The sequence below is a fragment of the Hyperoodon ampullatus genome (genome assembly GCF_949752795.1).
Source record: "Hyperoodon ampullatus genome assembly, chromosome: 10".
Classification (NCBI taxonomy): Eukaryota; Metazoa; Chordata; class Mammalia; order Artiodactyla; family Ziphiidae; genus Hyperoodon; species Hyperoodon ampullatus.
Window position 1 is genome coordinate 17,985,943 of NC_136923.1, and position 17,116 is coordinate 18,003,058.

Genomic DNA, 17,116 nt, shown 5'->3' on the forward strand with positions numbered 1-17,116 from the left:
TCGTGGTAGAGAGATTCTTGTTGTTGCACATGCCTGTCGACACTTGGTACTGTCTGAATTATTAATTTTTCCAATGTAGTTTATATGGCGCGGTAGCTCACTATGGTTTAAATTTGCTTTTCCCTAATCATCAATGAAGTTGAGCACATACCCTCAGTATCCTCAGGGGACTGGTTTCAGAAGCCCTTGCAGATACCCAAATCCATAGGGGCAGAAGTCCCTTACATAAAATGGTGTAGTCAAGTGAATGTAGTCAGCTGTCCGTATCCCTAGATGTGAAGCCCCCAAATACAGGGAGCTGACTGTATTTTTTTTCATATGTACATTCCTCATATTTGAGTTTCTTTTTCTGTGTATGAAGTCCCTGTTCAGGCTTTCCCCAGTTCTCTATTGGATTTTGCATCTTTTTCACTTGGTTTGTAGGATTTTTTAAAACATAGTCCGGATACGAGTCCCTCAGTAGTTATGTACATTTTCTCCCAGTTTGTAACTTACCTTTCCCTTCTCTTTAGGATGTCTTCCAATGAACCGAATCCCTTAATTGAATGTCATCAAATATATCAGTCTTTTCTTACAGTTTGTGCTTTTAGTCTCTGTTGGGAAACATGATCTCTACCTTGAAGTCACAGAACTACTCACCTGTTTTCTTCTAAAAATTTAATATAAATATTGCCTTTCACAGTACCTTTTTATATATGGTGTAAGGTTGGAGTCCAACTTGATTTTTTTTTTTTTTTTTTTTTTTGCGGTACGTGGGCCTCTGACTGCTGTGGCCTCTCCCGTTGTGGAGCACAGGCTCTGGACACGCAGGCTCAGCGGCCATGGCCCACGGGCCCAGCCGCTCCGCGGCATGTGGGATCTTCCCGGGCTGGGGCACGAACCCGCGTCCCCTGCATCGGCAGGCGGACTCTCAACCACTGTGCCACCAGGGAGGCCCCAACTTCATTTTTTTAATATGGATTTTCCAGTACCACTTGGAGAAAAGCCTATCTCTTCCCCATCATGGGGCAATACCAGCTTCCCTGTGTGGTAGGGACTGTTTCTGGCCTTTTCTGTTCTGCTCCCTTTCTTCCCTCGGCACCAGTATTGCACTTAGAGCATCTGTTCTATCCTGCTGTAGTTATGCAGTAATTCTTGGTCCCTGATAGAGCAGGGCCCTTCCCAGAGCCACCTTGGTGCATTCTTCTTGGCTGTTCATGGCGCTCTTATCATTCGCGGACTTGGGAAGTTCAGCTTGTCAAGATAACATATGGGTAGTGTTCTTTTTCTCCAAGTGGGTGGGAGATTTACAAGTCTTCACTGTAGCAGTGTTTTCAATTACATATATCTTTGATATTTTTAAATTTATTCAATATTTAATAAAATAAAAGTATTTGTAAAAGACCCAAGAAGAAATAACTCATTTTAAAACCTCCCCTTTCCCCAATTCTGAAGGAAAGTAAATCACAAATAGTAAGGTGGGGGGGAGTTGATAAGCTATAAGATCTTTAAAAAGTATAGGATACTACTTTATATTTTTCTTCATATATAGCATTCTTCATCCATAAAAGAATCCTCTCAAACCATAACATTTGTTGTAACAGAAGAGAAGACATCCGTAAGACTACAGTCAGAGCTGGCGTCTTTATAAACACATTTCCTAAGAGTTTGCATGTTTTTATATAAAGAAGTCTTTGGCAAAAATGTTGTCTTTTTTGTGAAAAAACAATGCGTAAACTAAATAATGCAGACACCTACTATTCAGAGCATTAAACCAATGAAAACACTTAATTTGTCAGACATCTGGGAAGATAACAGTTTCCTCCCTGTGTTAAGCAGTTTACCATAGAATTACCAGACATGTTCCTGTTCTACCCCATGTGATAAATAATTATTCCCCTCCCCTGCCCAAAGTGTCAGTGGTTGTCGCACATAACATTCAAAGTGGCCTGCATTTTAATAAAAGAAAACTCCAAAGGATAGGAACCGATTTCCCTCTATCAGGCAGCTGCTCACTATTTGAGGAGTTGGAAAAACCTAGAGAGAAATAAGTATCCCTCATAAAAATATTCCTTGTGGCATCAGGAGGTGAAAAGCAGCGGATGTTTCCCCCCCAGAATCATAGTAGTCTTTTACATCTGGGATTCCGTACCTTTTTATCTACTTTTGAAATGCCCGGCATGAGTAACTTGTATTGCACATCCTGTCTGTGCTAGATACCAGCGACCCTATGCTGCACTTACCTGCATATATTGATGTGTTCCCATTTGGAATAATTCCTTAGCAAGGGGTTCCTCTCTTGCCCCCGGACTGGCATTTTCTCCTTTTTAGTTCTCGATCTAGCAAGTTTGTAAGCCTAAGATTTGTAGGGTAGGGCTAGGTCTCTGGAAACTTTGCAGGAATTGAAGTTTGAGTTGTTTGGCTTGTCTGTCTCATCTCTCCCACCCCGATGAAGTTTCTGTTCAAGGTCTGCCAAGTAGTGGAACCTGGGAGCATGTGGCTGTTCCCCTAAGACTGAAGGAAGGGGGGCAAATCAGTGTGAGAGTTAGTGCATCTCTTTTTTCTCAATTGGCTCTGAGGTTTCAGAACCAATTCTATTCCCTATCCAGCCACAGTTAAGAAATGTCCAGACAAAGGAGGAAGGAATTCCAGCATCGTATTATTTATCCTTGAATGAATAGTGAAGGCCCAAGGACAATATATTCTCATGATTTGGGGGTTTATGCTGAGTATGAAAAGGTAAATCAACTATACTTCAATTAAAAAAAATTATTGCCTAAAATTAAAAAAAGAATATGGAAAAGAATATATATATACACACACATACATATATAATGAATCACTTTGCCATACACTTGAAACTAACACAACATTGTAAATTAACTATACTTCAATTAAAAAAAATTTTTTAAGTATGTATTTAGACTTATACATTCATATCAATAAAGAGGAGCCTATATTATTCCCAGATAGAGTTTGTATGCAAAGCCTAGGATAGCAGTTAGCACAGGTATTCAGCCAGAAGTTTCCTCTGGACACACACAGCGAATGTTACCACTGCCGAGCTTGTTTTTCAGTGAGCTCCTCCGACAGGCACAATGAAATGAGGTCAAAGGGAAGTTTCCAGAGCTTCAGACTCTTGGTTTCTAACTCAACTAAGAAAAGGTTTTAAAAAGGAAAAATCCCTGACCCAAACCAAAACAGAGGGGAAAAAACTACTGTTGCCTAAAGCAACTAAAGAGAAACACAGTGTTTGCATGGCTGCCCTCTACTGCTGTGCGTGATGGGGAATCATATTTTTGCCGCCAGCAGTCTTATTTCTGTTTCTCAGACCCACGCACCGTTTTGCTGGAACATAGCTGCAAGTGAATTTCCACCCATCAGGGCACACTTGCTAACTATACTGAAGCATCCAAACTGCAAATATCAACCCCAGCCATCTCCCTCTCCCCCTGTGATAACTTTACTCTTCAAAAATATTTTTCCATTCTTTTTCCGGCCTTATGTATGACATAATCAAAATCATGTACACACAGTTGCCTCTCTCTGTCTCTCTCTCTCTCTTTGGAAAACCGCTACCTTTCCTCATATTCTAATTGCATTGTCAAGTGTTTTGTTTGGTTCATTAATTCCTTCCCAGGTGATTTGCTCCTGGTAGGTTTCTAGCAAGTTCTACCCATGTCTAATAAATCATCTTAGAAAATGCTGCAGGTTCTTCTCCATCCTAGAGACTATAGAGTCCTGCACCCCTGCAAGCGGTTTTATTCTCCTTCCTCTCACAAGATTATCCTCTTCAGCTTCATTATTAAAGCTCTCTAACCATCCAATAGCAGAAGAGAGATTGCAGAATGGAGGGCTGGCCACCCTCTCATTGGAGCACCCCATGGCTCGCTTCCCTGCAACATACTCAGGGTTGTTTTGTCATCTAAACAAAGTTTCTCCAGGTGGCTGCAGGCAAGGCGTCCGTCTCCTCTCTGTCCCCTGCTAGACCTGAGAGTCAGGGGGATGACTGAAAGGACCTGCTACCCTGATGGGATGCTTCCATGTAACCAAAATGGAGAGCAAGAAAATGAAATCAAGAGGTTTTAAGTGAGTGTCCAGAGGATGTGAAAGGATTTAGGGACACAGGTCTTGCTCCCAGGATGTGACTGAATTGTTGGAGCAGGGGATTATGGGATTGTGTCTAGAAAGGCTGTAAGGCATAGGCCAGGTGTTGGGTAATCAGAAGTAATCAAGCAGGGCCCCAGGGTCCACTGAGATTCATCCTACATTAAAAGTCGTCATTATCACCTAGAGTAATCCCCTCATTTACAGGTGAGGAAACTGAGGCTCAGAAAGGACCCGTGGTTTCTCTTGACAAAAAGTATAATATTTTGCTTACTTTATCTTCTTGGTTCCCAGCATTTATCAATGACAAGACTCATGCGTATGTGATTTAGTACTTTTAACCCAGTTCATATTTTCTAGAAATATCTTTAATTTTATTTTTTGTTTTTGCTCAGTTCAACAAACTTATCATGGGCCTCCTACGTGCTAGGTGTTCTGTGCAGTTGAAATATGCAGTTATTCTGCCATTCTTATTTCCCAGAGTTTAATCACCAAAAAAGCGAGGATCAATTATTATAATGTGGTCGTAGTTTAAGCCCTTCGGTGCCTGTGAAGTCAAGAGGGAGAGTTATTTTAGTTCCTATTTCAGAGGTGATAAATATCCTAGAATGTCATCATTATTCTTTTCGTGCCGTTTGTAAATCACATTAATAAATCTTTGAGAAAGAAGTACCAACTTAAGTTTATTTTTGATTCATAAATGTTCTAAATCTTCCCAGTTTCTGTTTCTTCCACCGTAGATGTCTCCAGAGTTGGTTATTCCCACTCATTTTCATTGGTTCTTCTTTCACAGCCAATATTTCCAGAAATCTGCATTAATTTCTCACAGCAGCCACGAGGTAATTGCATATTTCAGTGGAGATAACTTAGGATTTATACAATCTATTGATGTAAAGTTGTTCCTGGGCTCTGGTTGCAAGGGAGGGGTCTCAGCAAAGTATGACTGTTTTGGCAATCCAGGAAAGATGTGTCCGGATTCACTACTGCATGTAAGCACTCCTAAGCGGCATAGTCGTACATAATTACAGATGAAATGTGAGCTGGTAGGATGAAGTGTTTTTCCTTTTGGAAATGTTATTCAAATTTAGAAATACATCTCAACCCAGCAGAAAAGAGGCAAATATTTTCTCCTCTAACCTAAATTTCCTTAACAAATTGAACAGTAACTTGCAATTAAAAATATAGAATCTTCCCAAAGTTGAGGACAGACACGAGGTTAGCTTTTGTGCTGTAATTATGTCAACTGGATAAGCAGTGAAATGGCACCCCTCCCCCAATCACGCAGCATCACTCTCCAAAATGATTCCGTTAGCATAAAATATGGAGTTATGTTCCCCACTCTGAGAACACTTGCGCAACAAGGGCTGTCCCAAAAAAACAGAACAAAACCAAAACAAGGGCTGTCCTGCCAAACTGCAGGCTTCAATTCTGCAGTTTTTCTTTCCCTTCTTAGCTCTCCCTGTGGGAAGATTAGGAAATTTTTCATAACGAAAATGCCCCCAGTTAGCTATCATAATACCACTAGGAACTGCTCATGTCCAGTAACGGTCAAAACTAAAAATCCAAAAATTCTTGTCAGTGGACATGGTTTGCATTTTTAATACTAAAACACCAATAAGGTGGGACAGTTTATGTGAAGGACAAAGAGTTGTAGGAGCAAGTGGGTGGGGCTCCCCTTTTTGAAGCTGGGGAACATGTGTCCCGTTTGGCAGAGAGAATTGTTGAGATTCGAGATTGAGTAGCTTTTTTAATCAATCAGCAAGATAAACCGTTCTTCCTCTTCTAATCTAACCTCCTTATGGTTTTCCGGCAAAAGGGTGGAGATACAGGATTCCAGAGTCTTCAGAAGCAAAGTCTCCAGCAATCACTAGGAGCTTCGGTCGGGGGCAGGACGCTCTCAGCGTCCACGTGAACTTGTGAGGAAAGCACCCCAAGAAGGAGTAGGGAGCGGGGACTTAGGACCCCGCCCATTACAGAGAGCCTCTAGGCAGGAAGTAACCCAGCAGCAGAACCACCCAAATTATCAAGAAACCCAGGACCTGCCTAGGTCCCTATTCAGTTCAAGGTTTTGAGATTAGGAGCTTGCGTTTGTTTTGTCTTGATAGTCACACCTCAACAGGTATCTTACTTTTGCAAAGAATGCTATATTTGGAGTTAGTAGTTCAGGGGAGCTTGAACTTGGTCTCCTGTTTACTAGCTATGGAACCCTTAGGCAAGTCACTTACCCTCTTGAGCCTCAACTTCCTGTGAAAATGGAAAGAGCTCCCCTGGTGGTTGGGAGGGCTCCACTTTCCAAATATCTCTTTGGTCTGCTTGTGCCACTCAGTCGCCTCGTTCCTAGCCTCTTCCACTCCATCCTTCACACAGCAGCCAGATGCTATGATCATGTTTCTAAGATGTAAACCTGAACACGTAGCCTTTGAGTCCTGTCACCTCCCCACCCCCCCACCACCCCCCTACCCTCGCTTAAATCATCTCAGAACCAAAGTCCTATCTGTAGCCTCTGAGGGTCAATATAGTCTGCACCCGCCCACCCCGCTAGTCTCATCACATAAGCATCTCTGTCCCACCTATCCTGATCCTCGTGTACCAGGTTTCATCCAGCCTCAGGGCCTTTGCACATGCTGCTCCCTCTGTCTGCAATAATCTCTCCTCTCTTCCTCTCCACGTAAATCCTGGTTATTCTTCTGATTTGTCCTCAACATCTCTTCCTCAGAGGAGCCCCCTCTTCCCAACACCTGCCCTCTTAACCCTGCCAGGTTCTCTTTCCTTCCCTCGGTTACAGGATTATTAGCATCTGTCTCCTTACCCAGACTATGAACTGCCTGGGGCAGCTCCCATTTCTGGTTTTGCTCACTAATGCACTGGGGTTTCAGTAGGGGTATTGGGCACATAATCATTCTCAGGTTTTGTTATTCATGTGCTGATTGCACATGAATAACTGATTGAATGTACAGTGCCTACGCCTCATGTATGGTACACAGAAAGTACTCAGAAGTGTTAGACATTATTTGTTCAAAGCATCAAGTAGCTTTGGTCTTTGGAGGACATTTCGAATTCCAGCCCTGCTTTCTAGTTTTCCCCTGATGTGGAACTTTTAAAAATGCTTTTTAGGAAACTGGAGGTATTTGAGAAGATACAGCATAATTTATTTAGAAAGGTGATTATGGACAAGCCAACTAATGATTACTTCTATATGAGGACAGAAGAAAAACTAGCCATTCTCTAAACATTCAGGGATAGTTTTATTTTCATACTGACACCAGGCCCTTCTCAACTGATTATTTTTAACCACTAAGATGACATTTAATTTTTACAGCGTTTTCTTCAAGGATCCTCCACAGACATTTTAACAGACGTTTTACTCATCAGTCTGTAGACCACTAAATGAACTAGTTGGTGATACAGGAGCCAATATTAGTTTTCATCTAAGTGATACACATCATAAGTTTATTTCTTTGGATAGAAAACCAACAACAAACAAACAAGATTCCAAATCACTGTTGAGGTTACACAAATCCTTGAGAGCCAGGAAATTCTATTTAAAGTGAATCAACTTTAGCTTTGATTTTCTTTCTGGAATTCATTGGTTTGTTGCCTGACCTTCGTGTTCTTTAGAGATAGTTAGGAAATTTCATAATCTTGTTAAGAGCAGCAAATAAAGTGCAGGTCATTAAGGCCAGTAAGCATTTTTCAAAATTAGCTCTCTTGGCCTGACTCCTCTTTAAGTTTCAAAGGCTTCAGAAACTCTGAGGCTACTTATTTCATTACTGCTCAAGAATGTTCTTTTTTAACAAAAGACTACTTTTGCCCTAATTGGACTATTTTAAATGGTGTTCCGTTGCCAGAGCATCACAACATGCCTTGGGACATGGACGTTCGTAGGACAGACAGGCTAAAATCTGATGAGACAACTTAGTGAGAAAAGCATTTAGAGAAAAGATAGATTCCCCTCTGCTTTGAGCTTCTCTGCAGTTAAGTAGGAAGGGATGGGTTAGTGAATATCATTGCACGTGGTGCTATTACCACCATGAGTTCCTGGGAAAGGTGAGCCCACCTGGTTCGTCATGGAGGAGCCCACCCATCCCCAGCAAGGCACGTCCAGCGAGTGTCCTCCTTTGACGAGGATCTTTGTTCTTCCCACTTGAGGGTATGTTCCTTGTCTAGGGCCCACCCCTCTCTCTTTCTGATGACACTGTTTCATCCCACCAATCCCTTCTTGGGGTCAGTATAATCAGCCGTTAACACTTCCCTTCTCTTCAAGGCTGAGGTTGGGTCATAGCAGTCCAGCTGTGCCGCCCCGTGGTTAGAGCATGCCCTTGAAGGTGGGCAGGCCTTGTTCAAATCCCATTTCTACTGCTCATGAGCTGCACATCTTTTAGGAAGCTGCCAGCACTCCTGGCCTGTAAAAGCAGAGGTAATACCGCTCACCTCACCATTGACCTTCTTACTGTGAAATGGGGTGAAACTGTGCACGTAAAGCACTTAGCACAGCACCTGGCACAGAGCAAACACCCAGTGCTTGGAGTTCAGAGTATCACATCCTTGAGATGGATGCCAGGATCCAGAAAAGGCTTTCTTTTCCACATAAATGAGTGGAACGTAAAATCTGTTTTATGGGTGTTCTTATGTGATTTATTTGCAGTTAAATTTTTACTGAAATTTGACAGCTGGAATTTTTAGGAACCACTTGTGGGCCAGTATCTCCTGTAAAAGTGGTGACTACGAGCCAGACTCCCTTCTAAGCCCTTTTCAACAAATCTTAACAACTCCATTTAGAGATAAGGCACAGGGAGAGGTAGGTAATTTGTCCAGGTTTGTAGGGTTATAACAACCGCTAACATTGGGCCCTGTGCTAAGATCTTTGTCTCAAAACCCTAAGAGGGAAATACTTTAATATCCCCCATTTCCAACTGGGGACACTGAGGCACAGGGATAGAATGATTTACCCAAAGTCACATGTCTGGTAAACGGAGCAGGGATTCAGACCCCTGTGTGTCTCACCCCAGCGCCCCGACAGTATTCATTCTTTACCCAGTGTTACTGGGCCTTGGCTACCACTTTATCAGTGCCTGGCACATGATGGGTTCCCCAGTAATTCTACAAATGAGCGAGGACAACAGATAGCTAACGTTTATTGAGCCCTCCCTCTGTGCAGGGCCATGCACCCTAATTACTTTCTCTGCACAGCCTAATTAATTCTAACACCACCCAATGAGATAGGTCCTGCTGTAAACCCATTTTACTGGTAAGAAAACTGAGGCACCGAGAGGTTCACTTGCCCAAGATGCTACAGCACATAAGTGACACAGCCTACACTGAAGCCGAGGCAACCAGCCCTAGGGCTGGAGCTTTCAACCTTCACCGTGGACCCTCATCACATGTAAAACTCCTGCCTGTTCTTGCCCGTCTTCGTGCAGTATCCGTTAGAAGCCCCTCCTCACTTGAAACTTAAATGACTGTGGTGACATAAAACGTCACTAAACATTGTTGTAAATCCTGTGTGACAACAATTCTGTTGATGGAAGAATCTTCCTACACGTCCCTTCCTCTAATGGTCAGAGACCTGAGGGTAGATATTTTATTCTAGCCAGCTCTCTAGTCTTTGAGGAAATCAACTAACAAATTTAAGTTTGTACAAGAGATTTATGAGACCAATATGAAGCTTATACCAAGGAAATGGAAATGACATAAAATGGTTTTCATAAGGCTTTGCTGGGATGCTTGCAAAAACCTGGCCACACTTTCTTCCTTCTCCGTGCGGCTATATTTGCCGTCACCGTAGGAGATCATGCCAATATGGATGGTTAAATGCAGTAAACTTGACGTGTAGAAAGAAGCGTGAACCCTTCTTAACTAAGCGTGCATCTCCCAATTCAAGGTGAAAGCCACCAGCATCCTTAGCGGAAGGTCTTCAGATGCACAAACACTCTGTGTGTCTCTTGATTTCATCCCCGTTAAATGGTGATGATAGTAGCACCACCCTCATGGGAAGACTACGTGAGTTAACGTAGACAAAGTGCTTAGACTAAGTCTTTGTCTGGCAGGACAGCAGGGTGCTGTCCCCCTGTTGGCTGTATCACGATTGGCGTGTCAGAGACTCCAGCATTTGGCCTCACGTATTCTGTTCACTCATTAGGTACCAAGGTGCGCGATGCCACACAGAGAGCTTCCTCAGAGTGTTCAACCTGGATGTACTCAGGGAGGACCCCTGTTGACAGCCCTCCTGGCGCAGGGTGAGGTAGCTGAGCACCCAGCAGTCCCCTCCATGTATCCAGGACTCAAGTGTAAATGCCCGTAGGCCAGGCCATCGCGCGCTTCCACTACACCGGACTCCAGAGCTGGGCAGCCGAGCGGGCCCAAGGCCAACCCTTCTGGCTTTCACTGTGAATTAGAGAAGGGCCCCCCTTCCTCTGGGTGGACACACCTGTAGCCCACCCGTCCTCCTCACCTCCCGGCCTGGGCACATTGCTCACGGTTGAGTCTGCGCCACTGCTGGAAGGGGGAGGACGGATATGGGGAGGAGAGAGAATGGTCTGAGAAAGAGAAAGAAGCAATTTCCCATTTTCTGATTTTTCGATGAGGTCTGTCAATTTGGTATTTCTTGTTTCTTTCCTCTCCATTGGGGATCGAGGTTCCTTTCTGACTTCCAGTGGCTCCGCCTTGTCACCTGCAAGTTCAGAACCCAGGGACTTCAGGAGAGCTTAGCTAGGGCTGCCTTGTTTCTTCACAAACACTCCAAGACCTCTCTGGGCCTTGTGTATTTCATTCTCCAAAAGAGCAGAGGGTACTTTCCTTGATACCACTTGGATCGTATCAAGAAATGGAACAGGAGACATTTTAAAATTGAAAGTGCTCCTCAAGGAATATGTATGTATGTAACAAAATACAACACACGTTTTATTCTTGTTTGGAATCTGACAGTTATAAAAATGGACACATAATCAGGTTTGTGTTCATCTTAGCTATGAATGTAAGATCAGAGCAGAAAATGCTTTTGTTTCAAGAGTAGGAAAGACCATGAAATGCCAACAAATGTGCGCGAGAGGAACATGACAGTCTACAGACGCGTGAATAGGTCACTCAGGTGATAAATTATTTGCGAGGCTGCTCCATGCCAGCTGCTGTGCTAAGCTCCGGGTGTCCTATAGTGAACAAAACACACAGTTCTTGCCCTTGTGGAACTTAGGGCCCCGTGAGAAAATATCGGCCATCAACCGAAAATCAAATAACTATGTAATTACACTTCTCAAAACAGCTGTGAAGGGTGTGATCCCCTTTGACTCAGCGACATCTCCTGTGGGAATGTCCTCCAGCATCACTAGTCTACAGGTGGAAACGGGGAGGCAGGTGATTGGCCAGAAAGATAGGCCAGGGCTTTTCAGATGAGTAAGAAGGAATAAGAGAGGGGCAGGGATGGTTGAAGACATTTGCGAGAACATCCTCCAGGGATGAACAGCGGTGAGCCCTTGGAATGTGAAGGACCGCACTTAACTGACTTGTAACCTGAAACCAGTCCCTCCTCCAGCATTAAATACATAGCTGGAAAAGACACTCGCGTTTCAAAGAAGAACTTAAGGGACCTAGACTGTAGAGAGATTCAGCTGTAGAAACACCTTGTTTCCAAGTACTCACCACTGGGCTTTCCTATAATATGTTGAGCTGCTTCTTTAAGTTACCACCTTTAAGATGAGGTTAAAGTATGCACGTTCACTTTAAGATGCAAAATGGTTCAAAACCACTGTAGTTTAATGGACCTCTGTGACCTATGGCTTACAATGGGATTTCGGGGTGATGAAATCAAGGCTTCCAAAAGGAGATAAGCAAGATTTTGTTGATGAAGATAGGATTTTGACCTGAGAAGAAAGCATCTTGTAATAGTGTAGGACTAATACTTTTTAATCTGAGTACATCTGTGATTTTTAGCTTCTTTCTTTAAGACGTGTCATCTGTTTTATCACTCGGAGGCTGGTAGCCAGGTATATTCTCTATTTAGGGAAAAAAAAACAAAACAGTAAAGCAGTTTGAAACATGATAGGTTTAAGTTTGACAGAAGGAAGACTCCTCTGATAGGAAAATTACCCAGGCTGTACATTCATCCACACGGGGCACTCAGAATATAATGAGGGGATCTTCCCGTTGAAGAAATAGCAAACCTAGGAAAATAACATCAGGACACATTTAGAAATTTCCGTGGACAAACCTCACAGCCGTCCTTACTGCAAACCAAATGCACCAGGATGTAAGTTTTGCTACATCGGAACTGAGGTCTCTGTGAGTGTAGTCTCCTTGTTCATACCGTCTTGAAAGTGAGTACTTTGCACAGAAACATATTAATTTGAACACCATTTGTTCACTAAGACCCATATTCCTTCTTAACTGCCATAATACCTCTCTTTTAGATAAGTTGGCCTTCCCCTTATCAAGCCCCAGAGCAGACTATAAATTTGAAATAAATTAAGGCAGACAGGAGTTTCCTGAATGAAAAAAGTTTTTTTAATCCAACCTAAATCAGGGCTTGAAACCTTTTACTTTTTGGTATGTAGTTTATTATCGTCTATTGCTTCCAGTGGAATCTAAGTTTTAATTAGTTTGACAACATAGGTGTGATATTTTACAGAATGCAATCACTGCCCCTGTATTTAATTAAATGAACCCTATAAAACTGGGGTTTTAGCCCAGGGCGTAATTTATAGTAGGCTGAATTGAAAACTGCATTAGCACTTTATACTGGGGTCGTTTGCACATGTAATAGAAATCGAGGTGATTGTGATAACACCGATCCTCAGAAACCAAATGTCTTCCCATAAATAGAAACGTATTGTCTAATTTAGAGGGAATATGCTATGTCTTTTCCAAATACATCTTAAAATACCCCGAAATGCTTATAATTATGTTGTAGGGAACTTTGAAAGCTTTCTGGCTCCGGTTTTGAAAGGTGATTTTAAAAAGCGTATGACAGTAGTTTCACCAATGGAATTTCTAGGTAGACCATGAAAACCAGGACTCTTTCTAGGTCGTGAGCTTAATTAGCGTTCCAGCGTGTGTAGATTTTGTCTTCCTCAGCCAGATCCAACGCCTCATTAGATGCCACAGTGAAATGCTACCCACAGTGCATTTCATCTGACCATTTCTTAAGTGGCTTGCACATCCTGTGGCCTCATTTTTCCCCAAGAAATTCTTCCAAGTGGTATCCCATCAGCCAAGAGGGGAATAAGTCTCCCTGAGTAACCTCAGAAAATACTTGGTGAATGAGTGAAAGATGGACAGCTGGGTTATCAATGAAATGTACCCCCATGTGGAAAAACCTACCAGCTTTGCGTTCGTTCTCAGGACCACGGAAAACATACCCACGGGCACCTCATGCAAAGAGCCGCAGTCATGCTACCCAGGCTTAAATGCAACCGGGAGGGAATCCTTCCATGCCCTCGGCATCTTGTCCCTGGGGATCATATGCTAAAGGACCTCTTGAAGGTCCCTTAGTGTCCTGTCATTTTTGCAGCAGTGGTGTTTGCCCTGAGATAAAGCAATTGGATTTTCACCCGAATTGCACCTACATCCCAGGGGACCATCCAGAGCCTTAGGTGAATAACTTAAGCATTTAATGTATAATAAAGTTTACCATCAGCATTTTTTCTTCCAAAACATTCCATTTACTTGGTTTTAGAGCTGCATAAACTGTTTTAAAAGCAATCTGGTCAATTGGGCGAGTTAATGATATTTAATTTGACTGGGCCAAACGTCACGGGATGAACATTGCGCCTGTAATTGCAGCCATCATCACCGCCGTCTTGTGTAATGTACATGTAATGCTAATCCCGGGAATAAAGGTTGTCATTCTCAGTTGGCTGACGGCGTGCACCGGTCTCATCACCTCGCTAAGTCTCTCAGTGATGTGATTCCAAGATGACAGGGTAATAAGTGTTATGTGCACAAGGTAATTGCAAACAAATTTGGCTGCAAAAATGGATTGTCTAGGAGAGTAAGTTCCTGCCTTGTCTCATCGTCTTTTAAGAGAATGTAATGATGCCTAAAATACCTTGTCAAGAAGCTTGTGTGGCAGGGGTCAAGTCGTCCTGTAAGATTTATCCGTTGCACCGCCCGCTCCAGAGAATCCCAAACTGCGGACTGAAAATATCAATATGTATGTCGGTAGCTCAGGAACGTTTGGGCTGGGAACTTCCCTGAAAAATGTCTTTTAAGACTACCTAACTAGGCTGCATTTTGCTTCTTTGATTTGCAGACTCTTTTCTCCTGGGAAAATGACTATTCTGGGGTAGGATCCCCATTAGCACTGGTATCTTAGTAAATTCTTATGATGTGCATGCTAGGCTGTAAAGTAGATTATCTCATTAAACTTTATAATAACCCTAAGAGGCATGACACTATAATTACATTTATTTTGCACATGAGGAAACCGAGACTCAGAGGGAAATAAATTGTCCAAAGCGACAGTCCGGATTCTAACCCTGGTCTGATTCCACAGTTTCAGCCCCTGGGCACTGCAGCCCTGAGCCGTAAGAAAGGAGTGGGCCCCCTGGCTTGTGGAGCAGCACATTTGAACTGTGTTTGATTAACATATACAGGGCACCGGGCTCCTGAAATTGTTGCCTCAGCTTCAGTGGTCAGAACTGCCTTTCTGTGGGACCCAGCCGTGAGCGGGGGTGACGACCTGGTGGGGGATGAGAGGACGCTTCACAGTCACCGACCAAGTTCCTGGCCTCCCTTGGGATTTGCCACCTCCTCTTTCTCTGTATCTTAGGCTCTAGGGATGTTATGGATGCTGTTTCATCAATGCCGTTTAATAATACCCAAAATCAGAGAGATTTGGAAAAGCTTGCCTGCGTTTGCAATCGTGTGCACCCAGACAAAGGGCAGCTCTTTGCCCCCGAGAATCTTCTTAGCTTAGACTGATGCAGACAAATCTATCTTTTAATTTTTTTAGGTACCGTTTAAGCATCTGCTTAGTGGTTCTAGCATTGGTTTAGAACACCCGTACAAGAAAGCAATAGTTGCTATCACTTTTCTGTAAAAGAAAATAATAATAAGCTGAGTAAAATATACTCCTAATCAGAAAAGCATTTTCACTCATTGTTTTATACACATCAGGGGAATGTCTATAGGAACAAATGCTACACTTCTGTCTAACTTTACAGTACATCTGTGCAATATCTATACCTATTGGGGTGTTTGGGGCTGCAGGGAGTTAAAATACAAGTGAAAATGGTCTGAAGTATGAGGATTGTGTTATCAAATATGACAAGAAGTTTGGGGTTAAGAGGTTCTAATCTTGGTCGGTTCATTTGCTCAATAATAACCAACAAGAGACCCCAATTCTCTATTTTTCTGCTCTGCGTCCCTTAGTGTGTTAACCTGGCCTCAGAGACCTGGCTCCATGTCTAAGCAAAAGGAACCAGACCTCCACAATGGGCTAAAGCCAATTAAACCCACATCTCAAGTCTCCCCCAGAGGGAATGCTCTCTGATCTGGTGGAAAGGAAACAAAGTCCAAGCTCTTTCAGCAGAGAGGAAGCAGGAGGAACAAGGAGGGATGCTTTTTATCAGGCAGCTGACCTTTCTGCTGAGGTATTTGCAAGACCTAATTATGTGGATAAAACGTAAAGACTCCTAGGATGGATTTTTTTTTTTTTTTAAGACACAGTTGGCAGACTCCCTTAGAAGAAAGTCCCATGCTCCTTCCTGTTTGGCAAAAGGCCAACTTGCAGACCCATTCAAAAGTCTTCCTGTGAGTTCCCTGTGGGTAAAACTACCTTTAGCACAAGCCATCCCCAGCATGGCGAGCTGGCGTTGGCCAAACCGATATCTCCTCAGGGTGCTGTCTATGGCATTCATTTAATCCAGGGAGAAATTTACTATTGCATCATACATTCGTAGATGATTTGACTCCCGGTGTCACGCATTAATGGAAAATACGGCTCAGACAGTTCGGCCTTGGCGCGAATGTCACAGCACTCCAACTTGGGCTTCATTCCCCTGCCCTCACCTCATTCCCAAGCCCTCAGGGTTCTAGGCTCTGAGCAGGGAAGAGGTCAAGGTGCTCAACTGGTTTGCAAAGCTAGGAAGAATTCCTTCACGTCCTTTCATTCTGTCCTCCATGGAGGGAGAATGAAGACGGCCGTGGTGTTCAGTCCTGGTGTTTCCAGTCCTCCAGGGCGAGGGATGGTAAGAGTTTGATGGTTCAGCCATTCACTTATTTACTGGTGCACCTGAGGCATTTTGCAGCCCACAGTTCCTGCTCTGCCTAACTCTCCCTCATGATGAGAGTAGATTACTTAAGTGGACTGAATCCAAATCATTGATAATCTCCACTGGCGATTCATTTGGGCTTCATTACAAGGAAAGAATCCGACATCTATTCCTCAACCCAACAGTGGTTTGCAAGGCACTCCAACCTAGAGTTCTTGTCCCTGTAGGGCCAGAGTGAAAGGGCTTAGGGAGAAAAACAGCAAAACTGCCGTGTAATCGGTATTCATGTTCTGCTGGGCAAAGAGGAACCGAAGGGCTCTACCTCAGAGGACAGACCTAATCGTCAGTGTGCTTTGAAGTACGCGATGCTAAGGTGGGGCATGTAGATGCCAGACTAGAAAAGGTTCGGTGTTGGTTTTGGCATTTACAAATAAATGACATGAGTTTGTCAGCGGTGCTGTCCAGAGAAGATCTGAGAAGCCAAGGAACTTCTACAAACATATATTCTGCAGAATATGATTCCTATACCATCATTTTCTATTTGCCTTTAAGCAGTATACCAGCCACTTGGGGTATGGTATCAAAATATTTCAGAGCCTGATAACTCTCATGTGAGTGTAGTCATTAGACATCACCTAGCTATCGGAACGCAATGTCGTAGACCTTTGCTGTGGGGAATGGGACGGGGAGGGTAAAGGAAATAGTTGAGCTTCCATGTTGCTTGGAATAACTTCATTTTCTAGACCTAAGGCTCTGGCTTCTATTTCCTCTTGTGTAAGCTGTTCTAAAGACAGCCGTGTTCAGTTAGTTTGGATTCTATCGTT

At 43.3% G+C, this 17,116-nt stretch overlaps 1 protein-coding gene across 1 annotated transcript in view; it reads left to right on the forward strand.

The window, feature by feature from the left end:
- Positions 1-17,116, forward strand: part of PDZRN3 (PDZ domain containing ring finger 3) — a gene marked incomplete at its 5' end in the record, with an annotated part of 256,849 nt that overhangs the window by 210,937 nt on the left and 28,796 nt on the right. The gene's annotated exons all lie outside the window — the stretch shown is intronic.